General features: G+C 45.1%; 1 long non-coding RNA gene across 1 annotated transcript; it reads left to right on the top strand.

The window, feature by feature from the left end:
* Positions 1-239: 239 nt before the first annotated feature.
* LOC117887255 lies at positions 240-19,637 on the top strand. The gene is made up of 3 exons (XR_004648152.1): positions 240-657; positions 5,388-5,440; positions 19,204-19,637. It is a non-coding gene; the product is annotated as an uncharacterized LOC117887255 (long non-coding RNA).
* Positions 19,638-22,220: the final 2,583 nt, after the last annotated feature.

The raw sequence follows: 22,220 nt of genomic DNA, 5'->3' as shown, positions 1-22,220 counted from the left end.
TATCAACGTTACTGTGAGCACAACATGCTAGAAACCATTTTGGTGGTGGGAATTAAGCTATTTGTTTTAAGGATAAGTATAGTTACAGCTATTTCCTGCACATTCCAATGACATAGTCGTGTGCTTGCCAATTTGCTCTCGACATGTTTACAGACGGAGAAAGCCACCTTTGGACTAGTTTTCGCAAACATCATGTTCTATTATGAAAATGTTCCCAAGGCTGAGGGTGAAGAGTCTGGCTCAGAATACGTTCATCTCCAGACAGTCTGGTCTCAGTTACTTCTTGGGTAAATTTGGAGTAATTCCATTTGCTTTAATAGGGATGCTCTGGATTTGCACTGGTGTGACTGAGGTTAGGCTCTGACCTTCGCTCTTCAGATGGGGTCCGAAGTGAACTAAACCGATGGATTTTTTTTGAGCAGTAAATAGCTCCAGGGAAGCCTTTTATGGGCTCTTCTTTCTCAGTAATAAAAGTGTGAAAACTGTAAGGATGTCCCCCGGTATCAAGACTCCTCAACAAGCGACATGTTTCTGTAGAATCAGAAAAATGTATAGCTGGATGGGCCCTCAAGAAGTCATCAATGCCCAGCCTCCCGCACTGTGGCAGAGATCACTGTAGAATGGACCCGCCAGATGATCGAGTCTCACATGGGCAGAGTGAGTGAGAAAAGTGTTTTTACAGCGCGTGTACGGTCATAGAACTGAGTTTGGCCCTTTTTGTAATGAAATACGGTTCTAAGATATTTGAGTGCAGAAAAAAAATAACCCCCACCATAAATGGCTAGGCTTATATCATACTTGTGTCACTTAACTGCTCAAACTGATATTATTTAAATTTGTTACCCAAAAAATGTTTGCAGCAGAGCCAAGACCACGTCTCTGTTAAATTTCACTCCAGAGTAAAATTTTTACAGCCAAGTTATTATCCCCTGGAAAATGGAGCTATCACAGAAGTGCTAACTGCTAAAACAACCCTAACTGTAAACCACATTGCTTTACTAAATAAGGAGATGGCTACTTCTTATTAAACATAGTCATGACTTGGCAATGTGGATTTTATAACAATATGATGGTTAAGTTTCTGGTGCATTTTGCAACAGGTAAATCTCCTAGTGCTAAAGAATGTTGGCCTTATTTGTATACTCACTGAGCCGCTCTCGGTCCTCTGTTTCGCCCTGGCCGCCATCACTGAAATTGATAGATGTTCATCAGGGCAGCATCTGCCCCCACTGTATTTGTTTATGTACGTCCATCACTATATATAGCTACCTATTCAGTAGTAGTGCTCATTGATGGTGACTCATATTACTGGCAGATAATATACACCAATGATCCAACTACTGTGGAGTGGAACTTGCTTATAATGAAACTGGATTCGGTGCAGCCCAATCTGGAAGCCTCTATTCAGGCAACTCTCTTTCAAAATAACGGCTGTGTGGCATGAGGAAGGGCTGCAGGATGGATGCAAAATACTATGAAAGTTCTGTATTGTTCCAATACTGTGCAGTGTGCAAACCTGGGTCTTAGCTGAATCAATCCCTCTCCCATTGAAGTCCCTGGGGTGGGGTCAGGGGGTTACCATTCACTTCAGTGGAAGCTGGAAGAGGCCCAGAATGAGGTTGTTTTATGAAAGGACAGAATGGACTGGATCCAAAGTCCAATAAAGTCTATGGGAGTCTTTCCCTGGACTTCACTAGGGTTTGGATCATGCCCTGTAACACGATTTCATTGGCAAATATGTCCTGAGGTGCGGTACTGCAGCCACTATTTTCACCATTGATTGTGCATTGTGGAAAAGAAATCCATGGCCAATGTGTGATGCCAGCACTTTGTGTGTTGCCTCCTCTAATCCACACATCAATGTAGGCGTTGCACTGGGAGCAGGGAGTGAACCAGCTGAAGCACCGCAAGCCTGCAGTTAGGAATGGGACCAAAATGATTCCAGGCTTCTGTATCACAAGAGAGAGGAACAGAGCTCCTTTTAAAATAACAGGTAACAGGGCTTAAACCTGGCATCTGAAAGAGGACCGAGCTTGCAGCCCTCTCTCACGCTCTTTGAAGCCAGTGAGAATTTTGGGGCATGCATTCACCACTAGAATGGACCCCTGTATTGATTATAAGAGGTCACGTCCCCGCTAGTGCCATCTTCTAGGGTGACCATATGAGGGATATTCCATGCCCTTGAGGTGTCAATATATTACCTTTTCCTTCTCATCCTCCAGAACACATTCATGAGGACACATGGCATGTGCACTCACATATGATCAATGAAGCCTGTTTCACAGTTGTTGCCCATGAGACATTTGAAGCAAGAACAAAAACATCTTTATTTTTTGAAGTGGCTGTATCCAAAACAAAGGAGGTTTTTTTAATTTGTATGATAAACCTCGATTCATGTGGATCGCTGGTGTAACGAAATGGAGTTACTGGATGCCAGCAAAAAAAAAAAAAAAATGGACCACTGTTGATGATCATACAAGCAAATCATAGAAGATTAGCATTGGAAGAGACCTCAGGAGGTCATCTAGTCCAACCCCCTGCTCAAAGCAGGACCAAACCCAACTAAATTATCCCAGCCAGGGCTTTGTCAAGCCGGGCCTTAAAACCTCTAAGGATGGAGATTCCACCACCTCCCTTGGTAACCCATTCCAGTGCTTCACCACCCTCCTAGTGAAATAGTTTTTCCTAATATCCAACCTAGACTTCCCTGACTGCAACTTGAGACCATTGCTCCTTGTTCTGTCATCTGCCACCACTGAGAACAGCCAAGCTCCATTCTCTTTGGAACCCCACTTCAGGTAGTTGAAGGCTGCTATCAAATCCCCCCTCACTCTTCTCTTCTGCAGACTAAATAACCCCAGTTCCCTCAGCCTGTCCTCATAAGTCATATGCTCCAGCTCCCTAATCATTTTCGTTGTCCTCCACGGGACTCTATCCAGTTTGTCCACATCCTTTCTGTAGTGAGGGGCCAAAAACTGGACACAGTACTCCAGATGTGGCCTCACCAGTGCCGGATAGAGGGGAATAATCACTTCCCTCAATCTGCTGGCAATGTTCCTACTAATGCAGCCCAATTATGCCGTTGGCCTTCTTGGCAACAAGGGCACACTGGCTCCCTGTGATCCCACTGGATCAGGACCCATATATAGTGTCTAACTAATGTCTAGTGCATACAGCCACCCTCAGGAATGACCGAGAGTCTCTTGTGGCCGTATGTTTGGAAACCTCTCTCAAAGACTATGGCATCATCTTATTGGCTGCCGGAAATTGGTAAGGATGTAGAGTAGCACACCCTGTGAATGTGTATACACATCATAATATAAAAAGCCAGGGTTGCTGGTGCTAGGTGACTCAGAGACCATGAGTCAGAGGAACATTGGCGTTTTTAATTAATTCTGCTTATTTTCTTTGTGGAAGAAAGGTTGACAATCCTGGCGCAGATCTGGCATTTATTTATGAATGCATTCCAAACGCACACAGTATAAAAACCAACGACAAGCCTTTGGCTAGAGAAGGGTGGGCACGGTGCTGAGATACTGTATCTGGCTCGCCTTGCTGCCTGCCGGTAAAATTCTTTCCATGTGAGTCCTAGTGGGGTGGTGCTAGGTGTAATGGAACCCTTGGCAAGATATGTATCTTGTCCCCGTTCCTGCCTGTGAATCAACAAGCAGGTTCATTGTTCCCACCCCCACCCATGTGGCATCGCATCTTATCTTTCCCCAAATTCTCCGGATGGGAAACTGGTCTCCTTGCCAGGTTGTTTCCTCCTCCACACTTCAGGGATGGGCTTCTGGAGCTTGGGAACAGCTTCTTTCCTTTCCCAGAGTCACAGTCCCTCTCCTGAAGAGAGGCACCTTAGGTGGCCAACTTTCATGGAAAGACTCATGTTGACCTAAAAGCCTGTTTACCAAGTGCTGTTACAGTGCTCAGTCTTTCTACACATAAAGGAAAACAGTCACTGCACAAAGGAGTTCACAGTCTAAAGGCTCAATCCTGCAAGGTGCCGAGCACCCACAACTTGCAATGACCACTCAGCACCTGGGTGGATCAAGTTAAGCCCATGCGACCAGTAACCCCAATGCAACTCTGTGTTATAGGTGCAATTAATGTGTCCACCTCTATGCATCAAGGTAAAGCTCCTGCCTTAGACTCCAGTGACAAATTCTTTTGATGTGCAAGCAAGAATAGAAATAACTTGTTCTCTGATAGCTGTGTTGGCTCGGTTGAACTAACAAGAGTAGAAAATAGTAAAAATATCCTCTTTGTTACTAAAATAAGTAGTTATGACTCTGAATGCACACAGGAAGCAGATCTGGTGAGTAAGAAGGCACTGTTTAAAGATGACAATCACTTTTATGGCCTTATCTGCTTTTTATGGCCAGAAAGATCCACCACCCTTGTGCACACACAGCTTAATTGAACTCCGTGTATCTACTCTGGAAAGATAAAGGGGTTGAGTTGACTCTGCTGAGACTAGGCCCGATGGCTCTAGGGAATCTACGTGTATGATCTTTTCCCCATACACAAAGAGTATGCATATTCTTTCATTCTGAATTACTTTATTTTAAAACAAGTAAATTCTTCATAAATGAGAGCATAGTGTGTGCATCTCCTTTCTAACAGTATGCATTACTCTGAGAACAAAGTGACTGCTGAATTCTTCATGCAGGGTGAATTCTTGGAAATGTGAAGGTGCAGTACACAAAGGAAAGTGATATTCTGATTCCATAGCTGCATATACCATAAAGTGTTCTAAAGCTGATACCTAGGGCATTAAGCTGTCTCCTCTGGTTTAATTAAAAAGCTAGAGACACTAAATAAATCCAAGATGACATGTGGCTTCAGATCCCTTACGTGATTTTAAAATGTCCACCATTGCAGGAAAACATTGTCCCTGTAACACCGAGGAGAAAATAACTGGCTCGCTGGTAACTCAGCAATCAGACATTTCCTGTTAGAGTTTTCCAGAGGCAGTACATGAGGAAAAGATAAAGAATTGGGCTGCGAAGTCAGGCAGCCATAAAAACCAGGAACAATAAAATAGAGCAAAATTAGTTACAAAACTGCTGAAGGTTTTTTCCTCCCCTGATCCCACCCTTTCCCCCCAACGTTTTAGCAAACTAAACTCTTCCTGGGTTATGAATTGCATCTCGGAGGAAAGAGCCTGAAATTCAGACAATCTCTTAACTCTGAACAGGTAAACAGCTATAATGTATGGAAATATTTACAATAAAAAAGGCTTCTTAATAACAGTAGGAAATAACCATGTCACCAAAAATATGAAGTGTTTCTAGCTCACTAGTTAGTGCTGCAGCACTGTGTTTCAATAACCATATATTCTAGATCTTGGCAGGCATTTAGACCTTTTTATGATAACTTTTTTGCAGTGTAAACCTTCACCTAGGATAACACGAGGGACATGTACATAGATGGTGAGATGGTGAGTACAGCACGTGGATTGATCCATCAATTTACACGGTGTTTGTTTTGAATCAGTAAACATGTCACCTAAATTTGCTGTAGCAGCTTATTATCTTATGTGAAATGATTGAATAACAATGTATTAGACGTTCTAATGGTAGCAAACAGCTTTTCCTGATCCAAAGAAAGTACATTCCACCTCGAGGAAAAAAAAAAAAAAAAAAGGGCAGTGTGCAAATGCTGATTTAGAGCCAGAGAATTTCATATCAAAAGTCCCCAAGATCCCTTACAGTAATTGCAAGCAACACATACAAGACCTGAGTTCAAATAGCTTGGAGTGCTGAAATTCAATCCGTTTCAGGTCCAAAAGTCAGTGGGGAAATGGCTTTGACAAAGAGAGAAAGTCGAGGCTGGTTTGGAACAGAGCCAAAAACTGACTTAAAAACTACAAAGCAAAGTTGTCAGAAATATGCCCCACCACAATGTATTTAGGGCCTGATCCAGGTCTTCCTGAAGATAACAGAAGCGTTTCCACTAACTTCAGTGAAAGCTGGCTAAGGCTCCCAGAGATGAGCTTGGGTCAGCCCACCCAATTCTTTAACTTGAACGAAGTTTCAGCTCAGAACTTTCTGATTGTGCCCTATTTCTAATACAATTTATTTTCTTTAGTGTCTTGCATACAGTGTGTTCATGAGCTGTATAGAGTTGCTGTGGGAAACGCAAGAGAGAGAGATTTCAGAGTAGCAGCCGTGTTAGTCTGTATCCTCAAAAAGAACAGGAGTACTTGTGGCACCTTAGAGACTAACAAATTTATTAGAGCATAAGCTTTCGTGGGCTACAACTCACTTCTTCGGATGCATGAGAGAGAGAGCGAGCAGCTCAACAAATCGACAGCATGTTTTAGGAAAAATTAAGAAATTTTCAGACTTTTTCCTACAAAAACCAAAAATCCAAATGGTTTCTGGTCCCTCCCCCCTCCTCTCCTCCTTTCCTCCCTTTTTCAGCGGCAAAATGGAGAAAGGAAAGAGAGGAGGAAAAGGGAGGCATCTGTCAAGTATCAACTTTAGGCTTTTCGTTTTTTTACATCAAAAAATCTGAAAACTCCCCAAACCTGAACATTTTCATTCTTTTAAAGACTGTTTTTTGTCCCCAAAATAATTTTTGAGTGGAAAAATTTCTACCAGCTCTGAGACATTGGAGATATTAAGGGATCTCCAAGGAAGAAAAGAGACAATTTCAGCTGATCTTGTAAGTTAAATGGAGAATTGAATGAAGAAGAGAGATGCAGGGAGGCGGCTCTAGATAGCAAGAACTGCAGAGGAGAAGGCTCTTGTGTCAACGATGTAAGAGTACAATAGATTGTGGCATGAATTCACGCTGTGCACAGGAATGAGGTTCACCCTTGGACTAGGAAAGGAATGTCTGGGTGCTCTAAGCCTCCCTGGGACCTGAGGTTCCCAGCCCAGCAGGGTTGACTCCAGCCATTGAGGTATAGTGAATAACAGGCAGTTCATTGTGGTGGAGGAGTCTTTACAAAGCAGAGGGCCTGAATCTGCGCTGCTTTGTGCGCTGCCTTGAAGCACGGATGTGAAATGCCGCCAGATCAGAAAGTCTTTGGGCAGGCGTGAATTACGGCACAGAGTATAAGGCGGAGGAGAGTCAGGCCTGAGGCCTTGTTTGTATGGTGAGCATTAAAGCCCCAGTCTCTTTACCCCACCTTTCCCACCCCCTCCCATAGTGCAGCACTGTGCCATGCTCTCTTCTGGTGGCGCTGTATGTCTCTAGTTGTGAAATGCGTTGGGATGAACGGTGTTATAGGGACCATTGAAACATGATGAAGCTAAAGGAACTCTGATCCTTTGCATGATCCTTGTCCCTCCCTCTGTTCTACCTCCCTTAGGGCTCAGTTGTGAGGCACTGTGTGAATCTGCTTGACTGCCATCAGTGCTTCCTGCATACAGCTGGTGGAGACGCTGGCTGTTAATCTCTGTGATGTCCCTGTGGTGGTTCATGTTTTAGAAGATGCCATGGCAGCGCGGTGCACATCATGCCTGTGGCAGTTCGTATTTAGCAGCATAAGCATAGGCTTTTTGTTAGGTTTTTCGATAAATAACAAACTTAATGGACAAGTAGATTTTTTAGGCTCTGTTGTTTCCTCTGACACCCCACCAGGAGGTGTCAGTGATCTCACAGTCTCAGGATTTCAGCCCTTGGAGTCTCTGGGCACAGATATGCTCATAAGCGCAGGACCCTTTCCAGCTCAGACCTGGAGGAAGCGCCAAGAGCGAAACAAATAATACTTGAGGTTAAAGCGTAAAAAGCTGAAATTGTGTTAGTATCACAAAGCCAGATCGCTGAGGGGAGTTCCACAAACATGACACAGAACAGCGCGTGTCAAAAGGTTGTAAAGATAAGTGAGACGCAGCTGATGCAATGCTGTGCCTGGCGGAGGAGTAATTACCTGAGACTAGTGTCAGAGCCAGTGCAGACCGGTGGAGATGAGTAAGAGACAAAGTTGAAATGCGTGCAACTCCAGGTGGCACTAGGCTACAGCATGCTGAAAATTCCTTCAGACACAGAGTGACACCGCTGGTTCTACCCCAGGAGCAACCTCTGGCACCATAAGATTGGGCATTATTCAATATTTATATTGCAGTAGCACCCAAAGGCCTCATCAGGATTGGGGCCCCATTGTGCTAGGCAGTACAAAAACAGAGAGCAGACGGTCCCTGCTTGGAGAGTTTGCAGTCTAATTTAAGACATGATGCAAGATACATGCAAACAATAGGAAGGAAGAGGGGTGAGGGTAGAGATCAGATCAAATGATTACATGGGCTAACAATGAGTGTGGCTTGGTTCCTGCAACCATTATCTAATCTTGAATTGACAAGGGCATGAACTACTGGACTCAGACAATAATGGGCAACATCTGAGCTGTTAAATGGCAGAATGGTGATCAAACCTTTTCCATTGTGTCATGGTGTTAAAAATCACACCCCAGTTCTTCTGCCCTCGTACTTACGGATGAGTCCAAACTGCCAGTTTTGCATCTGGATTTCCAGCACCCTCAAATGCCTGGGGTTTGCTTTGGTCTTTACAGAGATGGGGGCTCTTTGCAAAAGTCAGCTCTCAATCCAGGGGCAAATTGCAAATGTCCTCCAGGATTGAGGCTGGTCAGCCAGGAGGGAATTCAGGCCCATCTCCAGGGGCAACAGTATTACCTTTAGCTGCAAATAACTCCAGCTCCACTCCTAGTGGCAACAGTGGAATCCACTGTAGACAGAATTCCCACTGTCTCATCCAACACTGCAGCCATTGATCTCACCTTAGCCCCTGGTGTGGCTCTATCTGCATTCCAGTGATGCCTACCTGGTATTAACATTTCCCACAGTTTATCAGCAGTTGACAGATAGATGTTTAATGACCCATCTAATGCAAAACAGCTTATACCCTTAGAATTAATGAGGCGATAAAATGCCTTAAAGACTAATGGGAGATCCAATACCTAAATGAAGAGATAAATAAACATCATATATACATTTCTTTGTGAAATCTTCTGTTGATCTGTTGCTTTCATTGCATTAACGTGCTGTATGTGTTATGCCCGTGTCTAGCTTTGTTTTATTTTAAAGGGTTACGTTTGTTAGATGTCTTTCTCTTGGTATGAATGGTATTGTAGTGGCTGGTGGAAGGATTATACATTGGTAGAGAGCAGCCTTTTTGTTAAGCGTGTGGTAGGGAAGGGGAAATGGTTGTGATCTCTTCAGGGGAGCTAGAGGGGACCTTGCTGCCTGGTAGATGATTGTTGAGGTTCAGGCTACATCATGAAAACATGCCTTTTTGAGGACTACAGCTAAGCATTTTTGGCGGAGGGTACCCAGCTGTGAAGTTTGCTCCCTCAATTAGAGCCTGAGTTTGTTCTGTTTTAGCGCACAGGGCAGGGTTCATCATTTTGGTCAAACGTTCGCTGAAGGGGTCTATGTTGAAAGGCTCTAGGGGGACAGCATGGCCCAGCAGATAGGACACCAGATTGAGGGGTGGGATTTTGAAACGCACTCAGCATTGACTTAACTCTGCTCCCATTGAAGTCTTGGGGAGATCGGTCATTGACTTCAATGGGAGATGTTAGCCAGCACGGAGTGCTGCTGAAAATCCCTTCTGACCTCAGGAAAGCTGAGTTCTGTTCCCACGTCCTCTGCAGGCCTGCTAGGTGACCTTGGCAGGTCACTTCAACTTCCTGTGGTGTCTGTGATGCTTATGCACCTTAGATGCTTGCCTGTAGATTTGGGTCCCTAACTTTAAGCCCCAGCATTTGATCATTTTGACCATGGTTCTTGTGTGTTTCTGAGAATGGAGCTTTCAATAATAGAAAAATGTATTAGCAAATTCCAGGGCGCAGAGGGGATCCTAACCTATTTACCATTGCAAGGTTTCTCTCCGAGCAGCCTTGCTTTCAACATGCTTGTCAGTTTGTCTTCCAGAAGAAAAAAGTTAAGTCCAACTTTCTGGACTTACAGGCTTGGCCCCTGGGATTTATAAAGTAAGAGGAAGGGATGAAAGAACTGAAGGGTCACAGCTGCTAGTGAGGATAAAATAACTCTTGGTAACGTATTTAGAATAATATCCAGGAGGTAGAAGTCATTCCAACCACCCGTGCTGTGCCTGATCCTCAGAGGTGCTGAGCCCCTGGCGCTCAGTACAGCTCTGGATCCAGCCTGCTGAGTGCAACACATCTGGAAACTTGCTCAGAAAGACGGGGTCAGATTCTGCTCTCGGAGTCATACATGTGATCTTGAGTGACTCAGGGGCTCTGAGTCACTCTCTATAGGCTCCTCAAATTCCACCCCATTGGCATAAATACTGTGCCACCCAACTCATCCCACTCGTACACACAGCCTGGATTAAAAGCTTATGTTTCCCACGAGGAGTGTTTAGGGATGCTCTGTTTGTGGATTTATGTTTAGTAAACAGTGATAAGTCCTGTCCCACACAACCTCCTCAGTCCGCAGGGAAAAAAAGCTACTGCTGCTGTCTGGTCACCCTTCTAATAGTTTGCTGAGGTGAGGGATCAGACTTTAGCACACAATTTATTTATTAATTTAATTAACTATTTCTAGCACCGTCCCATTGCGCCGAGCGTTCTACGCGCACATAATAAAAGGCAGTCCTGTCCCAAAGAAGTTACAACAAAATAGACAAGGCGGACAAAGAAAGCATGACCACACCAATTTTACACCAGGACAAATGAGACACAGAGAAATTCAGTGACTTGCCTGAGGTCACACAGGAAGAGTGGGGTAGAACCCAAGTCTCTTAACGCCTGGTTTAGTGCCTTTTCCACAAGACCATCCTCTCTTTCAAAGGAAGTTATACTAAGGGGAGATTTTATCCCTCTGGTGCTTCCTAGCCCCTCTTATTCCCCTTGTGTGAATAAGATGGACAGCATCTCCTGATTGCCTCATTCGCCTGCTCTAAGCACCGTGGTTCCTATTACCCATGGGCTGTTGTCCATTAATGTCGGTGCAGTTACACCACAATCTCCAAGACTGGTTCTGGAGCCATGTCAGGGTCCTTATTTCATATAAATATGATGTGGCTGGGGGGTAGAGGGGGGTCTGGTCAAATGAATGCCTGGCCCCTCCCAGAGGCCTTTCCTGTTGAGTCACAAGCATGGTTAGAACGCAGGCAGCCTCTTCCATGCTCTGCAGTAGAGAAGATTTCTCATGTGACAATACGCTCACTATTCTTCCTTATTTTTATTCGCTGTAAACGGAAAGTCTTTCTGCAGCCCCTGTTTCTCCCATAGCCACCAAGTTTCACCATTGATTTACCCTCTCTTCCCTTTCCCTTTCCTTTCCATGTAACCAAGGGCGGCTCCAGGCACCAGCGCAGCAAGCGCGTGCCTGGGGCGGCAAGCCGTGGGAGGCGGCGTGCTGGTCGCTGTGAGGGCGGCAGGCAGGCAGCTTTGCCTGCGGGAGGTCCACCGGTCCCACAGATTCAGTGGCAATTCGGCAGCGGGGACGCCGACGGCGCGGCACCGGCAGACCTCCCGCAGGCATGCCGCTGAATCCGCGTTACCAGCGGACCTCCCGCAAGTGCACCGCCGAAAGCTGCCTGACTGCTGTGGTTGGGGCGGCAAAAAACATAGAGCCGCCCCTGCATGTAACACCTCTTCTTAAAATTTAATGTAACGTTTTAATTGATGCACACGCAAACAACTGGAGAGGCTGAGCAGTTACAAAGTATGGTCCCATTCCAACAAAGCACTTAATCACACTCTGAACTTTCCTGCGACTACTGTTACAGGCTTACCGGTAAGCAGGTGCTTGAGTGCTTTGCAGGACCGGGGTCTATGTCATGACAGCTCATCAATGTAAAGTCAGGATTCATCATCCACTCTTCAGGATGTGAAAGAGGTTCTCCACTGGGGTCCTCAGTAAAGGATTTTTCCTGAGCCGGTGGATCCATGTTGTTCTGATGCCAGGTATTCCTTGAGGAATCCAAATGTGGTTACCCAATATGCAAATGGAGCATGATCCCCATTATGAGATGCTCATATTAGTGCTGCCTAATAAAACCTGAACGGTGGTTAGGCAGCTGGTGTGTAGTGACCGCTGCTTATTGCACTGTTCTATTTGCTGCACTGTTACACTGTGTTCCGCTGTCTGTTTGCTGGATCCACCTGTTGTCTCTTTACTTGTATACTCAGAATTGCCAAGACTACAAAACCATGAGATTGGCTTTAAATAACTGGGATCTTTAAAAAAAAAAAAGGGTTTCATTTTCTTTGCTGTCCTGTTTCTTTGCCTTTTGGGTGTACTTAGGTCATATGTTTTCATGCTTTTCTCTGCAAGTTGGGGGTTAGAAATGTTTTCTGTTTTAATGACAGCCGAGATTCTTGACTCTAGGAACTGGGGATTAAGAAAACTACCAAGTGTTGCAAAACGTAACACCACAAGAATTGGCAACATTGCAGACTGTATTCTCTTTGGGCCCGAAGCTGTCTTTTTGTGTGTGTGTGTACAGCACCAGGCACAACTGGTCCCTGGCCTCTCAGAGCTATTGCCATACAAATAATAATAATCCAGAATGTTTTCTGTATCTCACGGGGTTTTCCGTCTGACGGAGCTAGGCCTTACCAGTTGTCAAGAAGACAAAGGAACTGAAGACCCAAGACAAGGCCCAGGACAACAAAAATTGGATGGAGAACTTGTCCATTTTACAATGGGCTGCAGATATATGTTCCTCCCGTGCTGGAATAAAGTACAGCCTCCATTATCTGCTGTATGGAATAGGGGCCCTTCCATCCTTTAGTACTGGGAACATGACCCTGTCTCAGATAATGGGGTTTCTGTATGTGTAACAGTTAGGTTGACAGTCATCTAACAACAATGTGGACTGGCTCAGCAGGATATCAGCACTGGGGCATGGTGTTACAGTGCCTAGTACGATAAGGTCTGGTCCATGACTGGCACTCCTAGGCACTATTGCAATACAAATAATAGTAACAATGTGCTGAGATGCCGCTGAGCCATGCTTGTCCCCTGACATCAGCGGCGGCTCCAGGCACCAGCACTCCAAGCGCATGCCTGGGGCGGCAAGCTGCAGGGGGCACCCTGCTGGTCCCTGTGAGGGCGGCAGTCAGGCAGCCTTCGGCGGCATGCCTGTGGGAGGTCCGCCGGTCCCGCGAATTCGGCCGCAATTTGGTGGAGGGTACGCTGAAGCCGCGGGACCAGCGGACCTCCCGCAGGCATGCTGCCGAATCCGCAGGACCGGGGACCTCCTGCAGGCATGCTGCCTAATCCGCAGGACCGGGGACCTCCCGCAGGCATGCTGCCTAATCCGCAGGACCGGGGACCTCCCGCAGGCATGCCGCCGAATCCGCAGGACCGGGGACCTCCTGCAGGCTTGCTGCCGAAGGCAGCCTGCCTGCCGTGCTTGGGACGACAAAAAAGCTAGAGCCGCCCATGCCTGACATAAAATACAAATAATAAAAATTTACCTGCCAATGATAACAGATACATTGGGCCTGGTTCTCATTTACACAAAGGCCATTTTATTCTGCTCTAGTTGTGCAAAGGGACCTGACAGAAAGTGGGAGCAAATACTGAAGATATAAGAAGGCCCCGTTGCGTTGTCGGAATGGTGAAACATGGTCTCAGTGTAAACAGGAATGGGGTCAAAGGCTTTACTTTTAGGTGTCATCGCATGAGTTCCCAGCTTAGTTCTGAACAGGCATATTTGGGGATCTTGTGAAGAAAACCAACTCTTTAAATGGTGTTCTGTCTCTGGATCTTTTCACGCCGTTCAAGCAATTAGGAACTGTCTCCATTGGATGAGTGTAATTGGCCTGCCGGAGGCTGTTCAAGCTAGGGCAAGATGTCACAGGTAGGAAAGTAATGAGACAGGAATATGAACAATAAGTCCTGTTGCTGCTGCAGTTTTCCCACATGATTAGAAGAGATGAGCGCTCTGTGGGAGTTTTGCCTGGGTACGTTGGAGTGGATTGGGCCCACATCCATAGCCCTGCCCCAAGTCTTCACCCAAAGCTCTGTCCTTTGCAGTTATGTAGTTTTCATTTGTTTGATCCTATGCTGATATCTTCTCTCTGGGATGATAACCAGGCACCATAGGTATTTTAAAGTGACAGTGGCATATGACTAGTCTAAATCTAAGGGTTTCTTCCCTGAACAACTATCATACTCATGCTGAGAGCATGAAGACATTGGCTTTAATCCTCGGGAACAAAAGAATGTGAGCAATCCTATTTCATTGCACACATGAACTGTGTGCAATGAAATACATCAAAGGGCATCTGTGATTTCACTGCCTGACATCCCTGGGTTGGGGTTCTCAGCCCGGGAAGTGAGCCGTCTCTGTGATTTTGCTGCATGGTGCCCTTGGAGCTGGAGAACAAGGATGAGCCCTGCATTCTTTGATCTTTCCAGAGGATGGGAATTTTTCAGGTCTCCCCAGTGGTGTGGAAAACATATACAAACAGTCAAAGCAATTATTTTAAGACATTTGTGTGTATTGGGTCAAGTCCATAAACCCTGATTCAGCACTGAATCAACCCTTATTTAGGCAAACTCCCCACCTCCGCCATTGACTTCAATAGAAACTGAGTCAGGGCTTCCAGATTAAGCCCACTGTAAACTTGCTACAGAAAGCTGGCGCCAAATCCTTAAGGTCCTGACCCCCTGCAGCTCCTGCTGGATTCACTGGGATTGTATGTCCTGAACACCTCCCAGGATTTGGTGTAGTGATCATATGAAAAAAAGAGTTGGCTACCAGGCCAAAAATGACCCCAAATAACTAAACTTCTTGGGTCACCGTCTAGGTAATGAACAGCAACAAATGCACAGCACTGCATTGGCTAATGGGCTTTTAGAGTCAGTGATGTGCTGAGCTGTGCATTTCAGAACAGGAGTTATGCATTTCATGCGGGAATGACCGAGTGAAACGCTCTGACCTGTGTTATGCTGCAGGTCGGAATAGATGCTCCCAGGGGTCCCTCTGGCTTTACTCTCTGAAACTTCAAATGTGACTGCAGTTCATCACAATGCTTTCCTGTTGATTTAAATTCATTTCAGACAATTATCAAAATATTGATCTATATGCACAAAATATCCCTGCCATGTTACAATTCCTGCGAAACTGTATTCCGAAACTACCAGCCTATGGCTAGCAAGTATAAGGCTGCCAGCCTATGGCTAGCAAGACTAACCAAATATTGATGTTACTTATTTGCACAGAATCTTTGCCTATGCCATTGTGCTTGACACGGATTTATCTCTTCAGACAATGTGATCAGTTTTAACCTTACTAAGTACAATTGGTAAAAAAAAGGGGTCTTCCATGAGTATTCATCCCCATCTAAATGATCCTGAATTTTGTCTACTCATAGTGTAAGAGTAAGTGTTTGAAGGATTGGACTCACTGTAGTAGTCTCTCATGTGTTGCTACATCCTTCATTGCCCTTAACCATTCCTTTCATCAAGGTAAACAGGTTTGATTACCAGTTTAAGTAACTTACTGTTTTGTCTTATTTTGTAATTCACCATTAATAGGCTTTGAAGAGAGACATTTTCTGCCAACATAAACAGCTTCTTGAATGTAAAAGAAATGAGTCCTTGCTTGCATTAGTCTGCTGTGAACATTACGAGTGCTATAAAATAATCATGTGAAAGTTGACGGTTTCAGCTGAGCGTCAGAATCTCCTTTTGGCCACGCCAAGGCTTCCACAATACGGTCTAATTTAGTTCTTGTTTTTTTTCTTTTTTTCTTTTTAACAGCGTAGCATTTGAAATCACCTAGTCCATGGGGCAAGGCCTTGAAATCCCTTGAAGGTCATAGACCTGTTGGCCCCGAGAACTGCAACAATCCTAAACTGGTAAATTCCAGTGTGTAAGGGCTTGATCCAAAGCCCAGGTCACTGAAGTATCCTGCTGATTCCAGTGGGCTTTGGAACACCCCTTTGTTTTTCCCAGAGCCACATAAAATCTGTATGACAGATATATTCAGAATACCCCACAATGTAATATCAAGGCAGTCCTCTCTTCAGTCATCGGTTCAGTACATTCACGCCCAGGGCCGGCTCCAGGCACCAGCTTACCAAGCAGTGCTTTGGGCGGCCACTTGGGAGAGGGGCGGCACGTCCAGCTGTTTGGCGGCAATTCGGCGGACGGTCCCTCACTCCCGCTCAGAGCGAAGGACCTCCCGCTGAATTGCCGCTGCAATTGTGATCGCGGCTTTTTTTTTTTTGGCTGCTTGGGGCGGCCAAAACCCTGGAGCCGGCCCTGTTCACGTCGACTAAACGTAGGGCACTGTCACAAAGATGTGAAACAAAAATGGATAAAATCATCAAAACCCAAACCAGAGATCGGCATGAATTTACCCCAAAAGCCAAAAACCTAAATTGAGCACCAGGAGTAACGGGTTGCTATTTGTGAAGACTCTACTGAAAATTTCATAGGACAGAAGTCAGCAACTGGCCACTGGAGTTCAAATCTTAAAGTTATTTTTAATATAAGACTGGCTGGACGTATCTTCTTCATGCACCCAAAAGGTGACTTAAATTGTGTGAACAGAAATCAGCTGGGTTCCAAGTAATCCTCAGTGTTAAACAGCATTAGCTCGTCAGCAACATGTTATTTCAGTTCGCAAACCTGGAAGGAAGCTGTAGAGAAACCAAAATTCACTTCTGGTAGATTTGGTCATTGAAGTGTGGCCCTGCGTTATTTACTGCGTAATCAACTACCATATTCCTTCTCAATAGAGCGACATTCTGCAATGATAGATGGAAATAATATCGGTGCCTACACCATATAGTCTGACTGTCTTCTAGAAATTTGTATTGACTAGTTAACATAATGACAGTTACACAGTGATCAATATTCAGATTTGGAAAGCTAGCAAAGGGATAGAAAAATAGAAATATTTATCTTTCTCCATAATACCGGCTGCATCTGTAACCTTCATGCCAATATTGACCTGTGTTACATCTATAAGGCGGTCTACACTGAAAACTTACATTGGCATAACTATGTCTCTCAGGGGCACAGGCACCAACTTTTCAAAGTGCTGTGAGGGTGCCCCGCCCCTACTCCCCCCCTCCCTCCAAGGCGCCTCCCCGCCCCGCTCTTCCCACCCCTGCCTCACCCCCACCCCACCTCTTCCTGCCTGCACTCCACTCCTGCCCCACTTCTTCTCGCCCAGTTCCGCCCCCTCCCCTGAGCATGCCGCGTCCTCACTCCTCCCTCCTCAGCCTCCTGCATACCATGAAACAGCTGTGTGTGGCGGACGGGAGGCACTGGGAGGGAGGGGGAGGCGCTGATCTGCAGGGCCCACTAGCGGACAGGAGGTGCTGGGAGGGTGGGTGGAGGGGAGCTGATGGGGGGCTGCCAGTCGGTGCTCAGCACCCACCATTTTTTCCCTGTGGGTGCTCCAGCCCCGGTGCACCCATGGTGTTGGCATCCATGCTCAGGGGTGTGAAAAATCTACGAAGCTTTGCCGACCTAACCCTCGGTGCAGACGGTGCTAGGTCGACAGAAGAATTCTTCCGCCTCTTAGGGAGGGGTTCTCCCGTCACTACAGTGTCTACACTGAAGCTCTACAATGGTGCTGCTGTAGCGTTTTAAGTGTGGACATACCTTATGGCTACCTATTTCATGCCATGTCAAATCCTCACTGGGCATCCTAGCCTCCTCTTTTTTAATTAAACAAAATGCCTGTCCTATGGAGAGATCAAAGCTTCTGTTAGGTAATTCCCTGTTGTTAGAGTCAAAATCCTGTCCTACAATTAGACTTTTATTGGTTTCTTTTCTCTGCCTGGGATTTTAGTTTCGGACTGTGGCTTGAAATTATTTCCCACCGTCGCGTTGTTTTCCTTCGCTGTTGAATGACTTGGGAGGGGTTTGTTAAATGGACGTTGTGAGAGCTCACCCTTACTGATACATACCAGGACTTTTTCATGCACATGGATCAGTGACAGCCATCCCTCACATGCTACTATGGTGCCTGCGATTTAAGTGAATACCAGGGATGGAAGTTGAGATTAGAAAAATTCAAGTTGGAAATAAAATACAACTCTTTAATAATAGGAGTTGTAACCATAACGGCTCAACGAACAGCTTGCCAAAGGAAGAAGCAAAATCATCATCACTTGGGAGTCTTCAGATTAATATTTGTATAGCAACAAGGAGCCCTAAGCCTGGGTCAGGACCCCACCGTGCTAGGTGCTGATGTCTTTCTGAAAGATATGCTGTAGTTCAGGCACAAGTTACCTGGTTTGATGATGATCAGTTACTTATTAGGGAAGATTAATTCCATCTGTTACAGGAATTACTGGATGGAATTCTATAGCCAGTTTTATGTAGAAGGTCAGACTGCATGATCATTGTGGTCCCTTCTGACCTTTCAGACTCCATGAAAACTGCTCATCTATACCAACAAAAGCACGCAGACCATTTGTGGATGATACCCTGGCAGGCTAGGCTAAATTATTCTAGATTTAATGCCAGAGACATGCTTGGGCATACTTAATTGAAGCCACTCTTCAATTCATGGCCTTTGTGACCTGCATGAATGATCCTTGCATCTGGGCTGCTCTTGGGAGGGTTCTGACTTTTTGCTCAGGAAAGCTAGAAGTCATCTCTGTGCAGAGCACCAGCATAAAGCCTGTGCACCATTTAAGCTGCACAAGAGCTTTCAATACCCTATGAGCAAGTTATACTCATCAAATAAGTGATTTGCTGGAGCCTGGAAGCCAGGTGGTTTTTTTGAAATAATTATCCAACACACGTGGTTTTTAAATGATTTGACCCGGGGCTTAAGGAGGACGTATATGGTGCAGGTCCTCTGCTCCAGAGTCCCGATGTGATTGCATCCTTCAGAGCAGAATCAAAGAGTAGGACAAAAGCATTCACCATCTGGACCTCTTCTGTTTCCACTTTCTGCTGACTGGAATTCAAACCTGCCCCATACTTAGGAGCTTAGAAACAAGATCTTCAGGTCTTTCCTAGTTGTAATGAGAACACACCCATGCAGAGTACATGGGGAGATCAAAGGAAAGAGATTTGCAGGACTTCTTAAAACAACGAGTCTCTTAATTTTCCCTTAGAACTCAAAGGATACCGTCAGCTAAAAATATTTAAGAGCCGAAACAAATAAGCCCCAGTAGAGTGCCTGGCTGTCTTGATTTGCTTGGGCTTATCTGAGCTTTGCCCTGGAAAAACGTGAATTGTTGACTCTCCATTTTTTCTTCTGCTTTTCCGTCCTCAGGTACCTGGAACCCATCCCAGAAAAACAGGAGGCTGAGCCAACCCTGTGAAAAGCTGGTGTTTTCCAAGCTTTTTCTGAAACCTGGCGGGCGGTGCCTGAGTTTGAATATTTAAGAGTTCCCACAACTTCCATTGAACAACAACCAAAAAAATAAATAAAAGCCGAGCAGCAGGGTTCCCAGATAAGCTGTTGGGAGGACAGTGGGCAGCTGGACACTGTGCTATGCTGGGAGCTGAGAACCACTACAGGGCATTGTGTTATTCCAGACCGGTCGTTTCTAGAAGCCAGGCCTTTTCTTACTGATGGGTGCAATTGATACTGTGTGCAGAGAGTACCGACAAGGCTTCTGCAGCCATTCGTGGGGCATGAGTGGTGCATAGAGCTTGGGCCGGTCCTTTGCACAGAAGTGGATTTTGTTCTGTATGCACTAGGCCCCAATGACAGGTTTCAGAGTAACAGCAGTGTTAGTCTGTATCCGCAAAAAGAAGAACAGGAGTACTTGTGGCACCTTGGAGACTAACAAATTTATTAGAGCATAAGCTTTCGTGGTCTACAGCCCACTTCTTCGGATGCATATAGAATGGAACATATATTGAGGAGATATATATACACACATACAGAGAGCATAAACAGGTGGGAGTTGTCTTACCAACTCTGAGAGGCCAATTAATTAAGAGAAAAAAAACTTTTGAAGTGATAATCAAGCTAGCCGAGTACAGACAGTTTGATAATAAGTGTGAGAGTACTTACAAGGGGAGATAGAGTCAATGTTTGTAATGGCTCAGCCATTCCCAGTGACAGACCTGCGGGTGGCTATATTACAACAGAAAAACTTCAAAAACAGACTCCAAAGAGAGACTGGTGAGCTAGAATTGATATGCAAACTAGACACAATCAACTCCGGTTTGAATAAGGACTGGGAATGGCTGAGCCATTACAAACAGAATGCAGAATGGCCTAGATTGGATGTTGCCCATCACACAGTGGACCATCCTTTCTCTCTTTAATATACGTATAGTGCCGTAACGTCCACTGGAGGGGAAAGTAGCCAACTCCTGCCAAAGCATCTCCATGTTTTGCTGTCTGATCAACCAAATTAGGTAGGGTAACTAAATACCTTCTGCAGCTTCCCACATCCTCTCTCCCACCTTTAACGTCCGTTCCTGCAATTGGTAGCATGTGGGCAGATTGTTGTTCAGATCCCCTTTGAAACCAGCAGAGTTCTGCGTGGGCATAGCAGTCCGTCTGACTCTGCCCTCTGTCAATTGCAGGCTCGGGGCATTAGATGCCAACTACTTCATGCTACGGTATTCTCACTCTCTCTCTCCCCGACATACACACACCTACACACACACACACACTTGAACCGGGATTGCCATTGTCGAACACTATTTTTAAATATTTTTTTATTCTGTTATAAATATCAACTGACCAAAATAGCAGAATTTGGCTTCACTTCACAAAATTTTGGCTTCACTCGTGAAAAAGAATAATAAGTGGTTCTTGATATTTTTTTAGACATACTTATAGACCAAATAAAAAATGATTGTACACTTTTATACACTGTTATAATACTATACCAAATGCCAGTGTGCATACGTGTCTGTTTACCTGTCAATATCGCACGAAAGCATAAGCATTTTAGACAAAAAATAATGTTAAAATATATATTTTTCCTTTCATATCAAGCTCTTGTGCAGCCCTACAATGTTGCGCTATAGAATAGAGCTGGTCAAATACTGGATTAAAGTCGTTGTCAAGTAATGTACTAGAAAGCCAAGGTTGCGGAGGTAATATTTTTTTATTGGACCAACTTCTATGGGTGAAGGAAACAAGCTTTCAAGCTCCACGGAGCGCTTTTGGTCAGTGTGTAGCTCAAAAACGTGTCTCTTTCACTGAAAGAAGTTGGGCCAATGAAAGATATTACCTCACCCACCTTGTTTTTCTCATATCCTGGGACCGACATGGCTACAAAAATGCTGGAAATAAATAATATGGGAAACTAACAGGACTTTGTTCAAGAAATACATTATTCAATCGTTATTGTTTAGCCAGTGGAGAGCTTATATTCATCAAATAAAAACGGTGTTGTTATCAGATAAATGATCTGAAGATCACTGGCCTAGCGCTAATAGTGGATGATTCAAAGCCCAGTGAAGTCAAAGGAATAAACTCCATTCATGTCCCCGGGTTTTGTATCAGGCCTATAAAAAAAACCCTGACAGCTCTGACTTTATCAGGCCTCTTGGTAGAGCATCCCGACAGGATTGCAAATTAGTCTAGCCCCAGAGACCAGGGAGCATCAGTAGCATCACTGCGTGAATTGCATCATACTAGCTGATTCAGAACTTCACCCACGGCCAGTAGCAGTGTTACCAACGCAAGTCGGGACAATCTGTGTGGCAAGGAAAGGGGAGAGCAGATCAAAAGGTGCTTGAGGAACCAATGCTGGCTCTGAATGTGATTTGGAATTGGGATCAGGAAGTCTTGATCAGTTGTGCACGTGTGTATATGGGAGGTATACCATTCATAGCGTACTTGTACGTTCACTAGTATAGTCATAGGGATGGGTCTTTCCGGCTAGCACCACATCAGGTCATTAAACTGTACTCCCTCAGCACAAATATTCAGAGCTGCACAGACTTGATTGCTATGAGCCTCATCCAAAACCCACTAAAGTCAATATTCAGACTCGCATGTAGTCCAGTGAGCTTTGGACCAGGCCTTACCTTTTCTTAAATGGACACTGCTGGCTGTCACAATTTTACAAATATTTTTTTTTACTACGGTTTTATTGAAAAAAACAAAAAACCCTCAGGAACTTGCAACTGACCCCGTTTCCTTACCAACTACACTCTACCTCCTATGCTGTCTGGCATGGTAATGTGGGATCGCTCTTTGCTGGCTCCACAAATTGGTACGCCGGTTTGTTATTGTAAGTTTGCTCATAAACACTGGCCTGCTTTATAAATAAAATAAATAAATAACTGCTGGGGGCATACACATTTGCCCTGAAA

This window comes from Trachemys scripta, chromosome 14 (assembly GCF_013100865.1).
Source record: "Trachemys scripta elegans isolate TJP31775 chromosome 14, CAS_Tse_1.0, whole genome shotgun sequence".
Lineage (NCBI taxonomy): Eukaryota > Metazoa > Chordata > Testudines > Emydidae > Trachemys > Trachemys scripta.
Note: the sequence above shows the minus strand (reverse complement) of the source record. Positions and strands in the feature narration are given on the sequence as shown.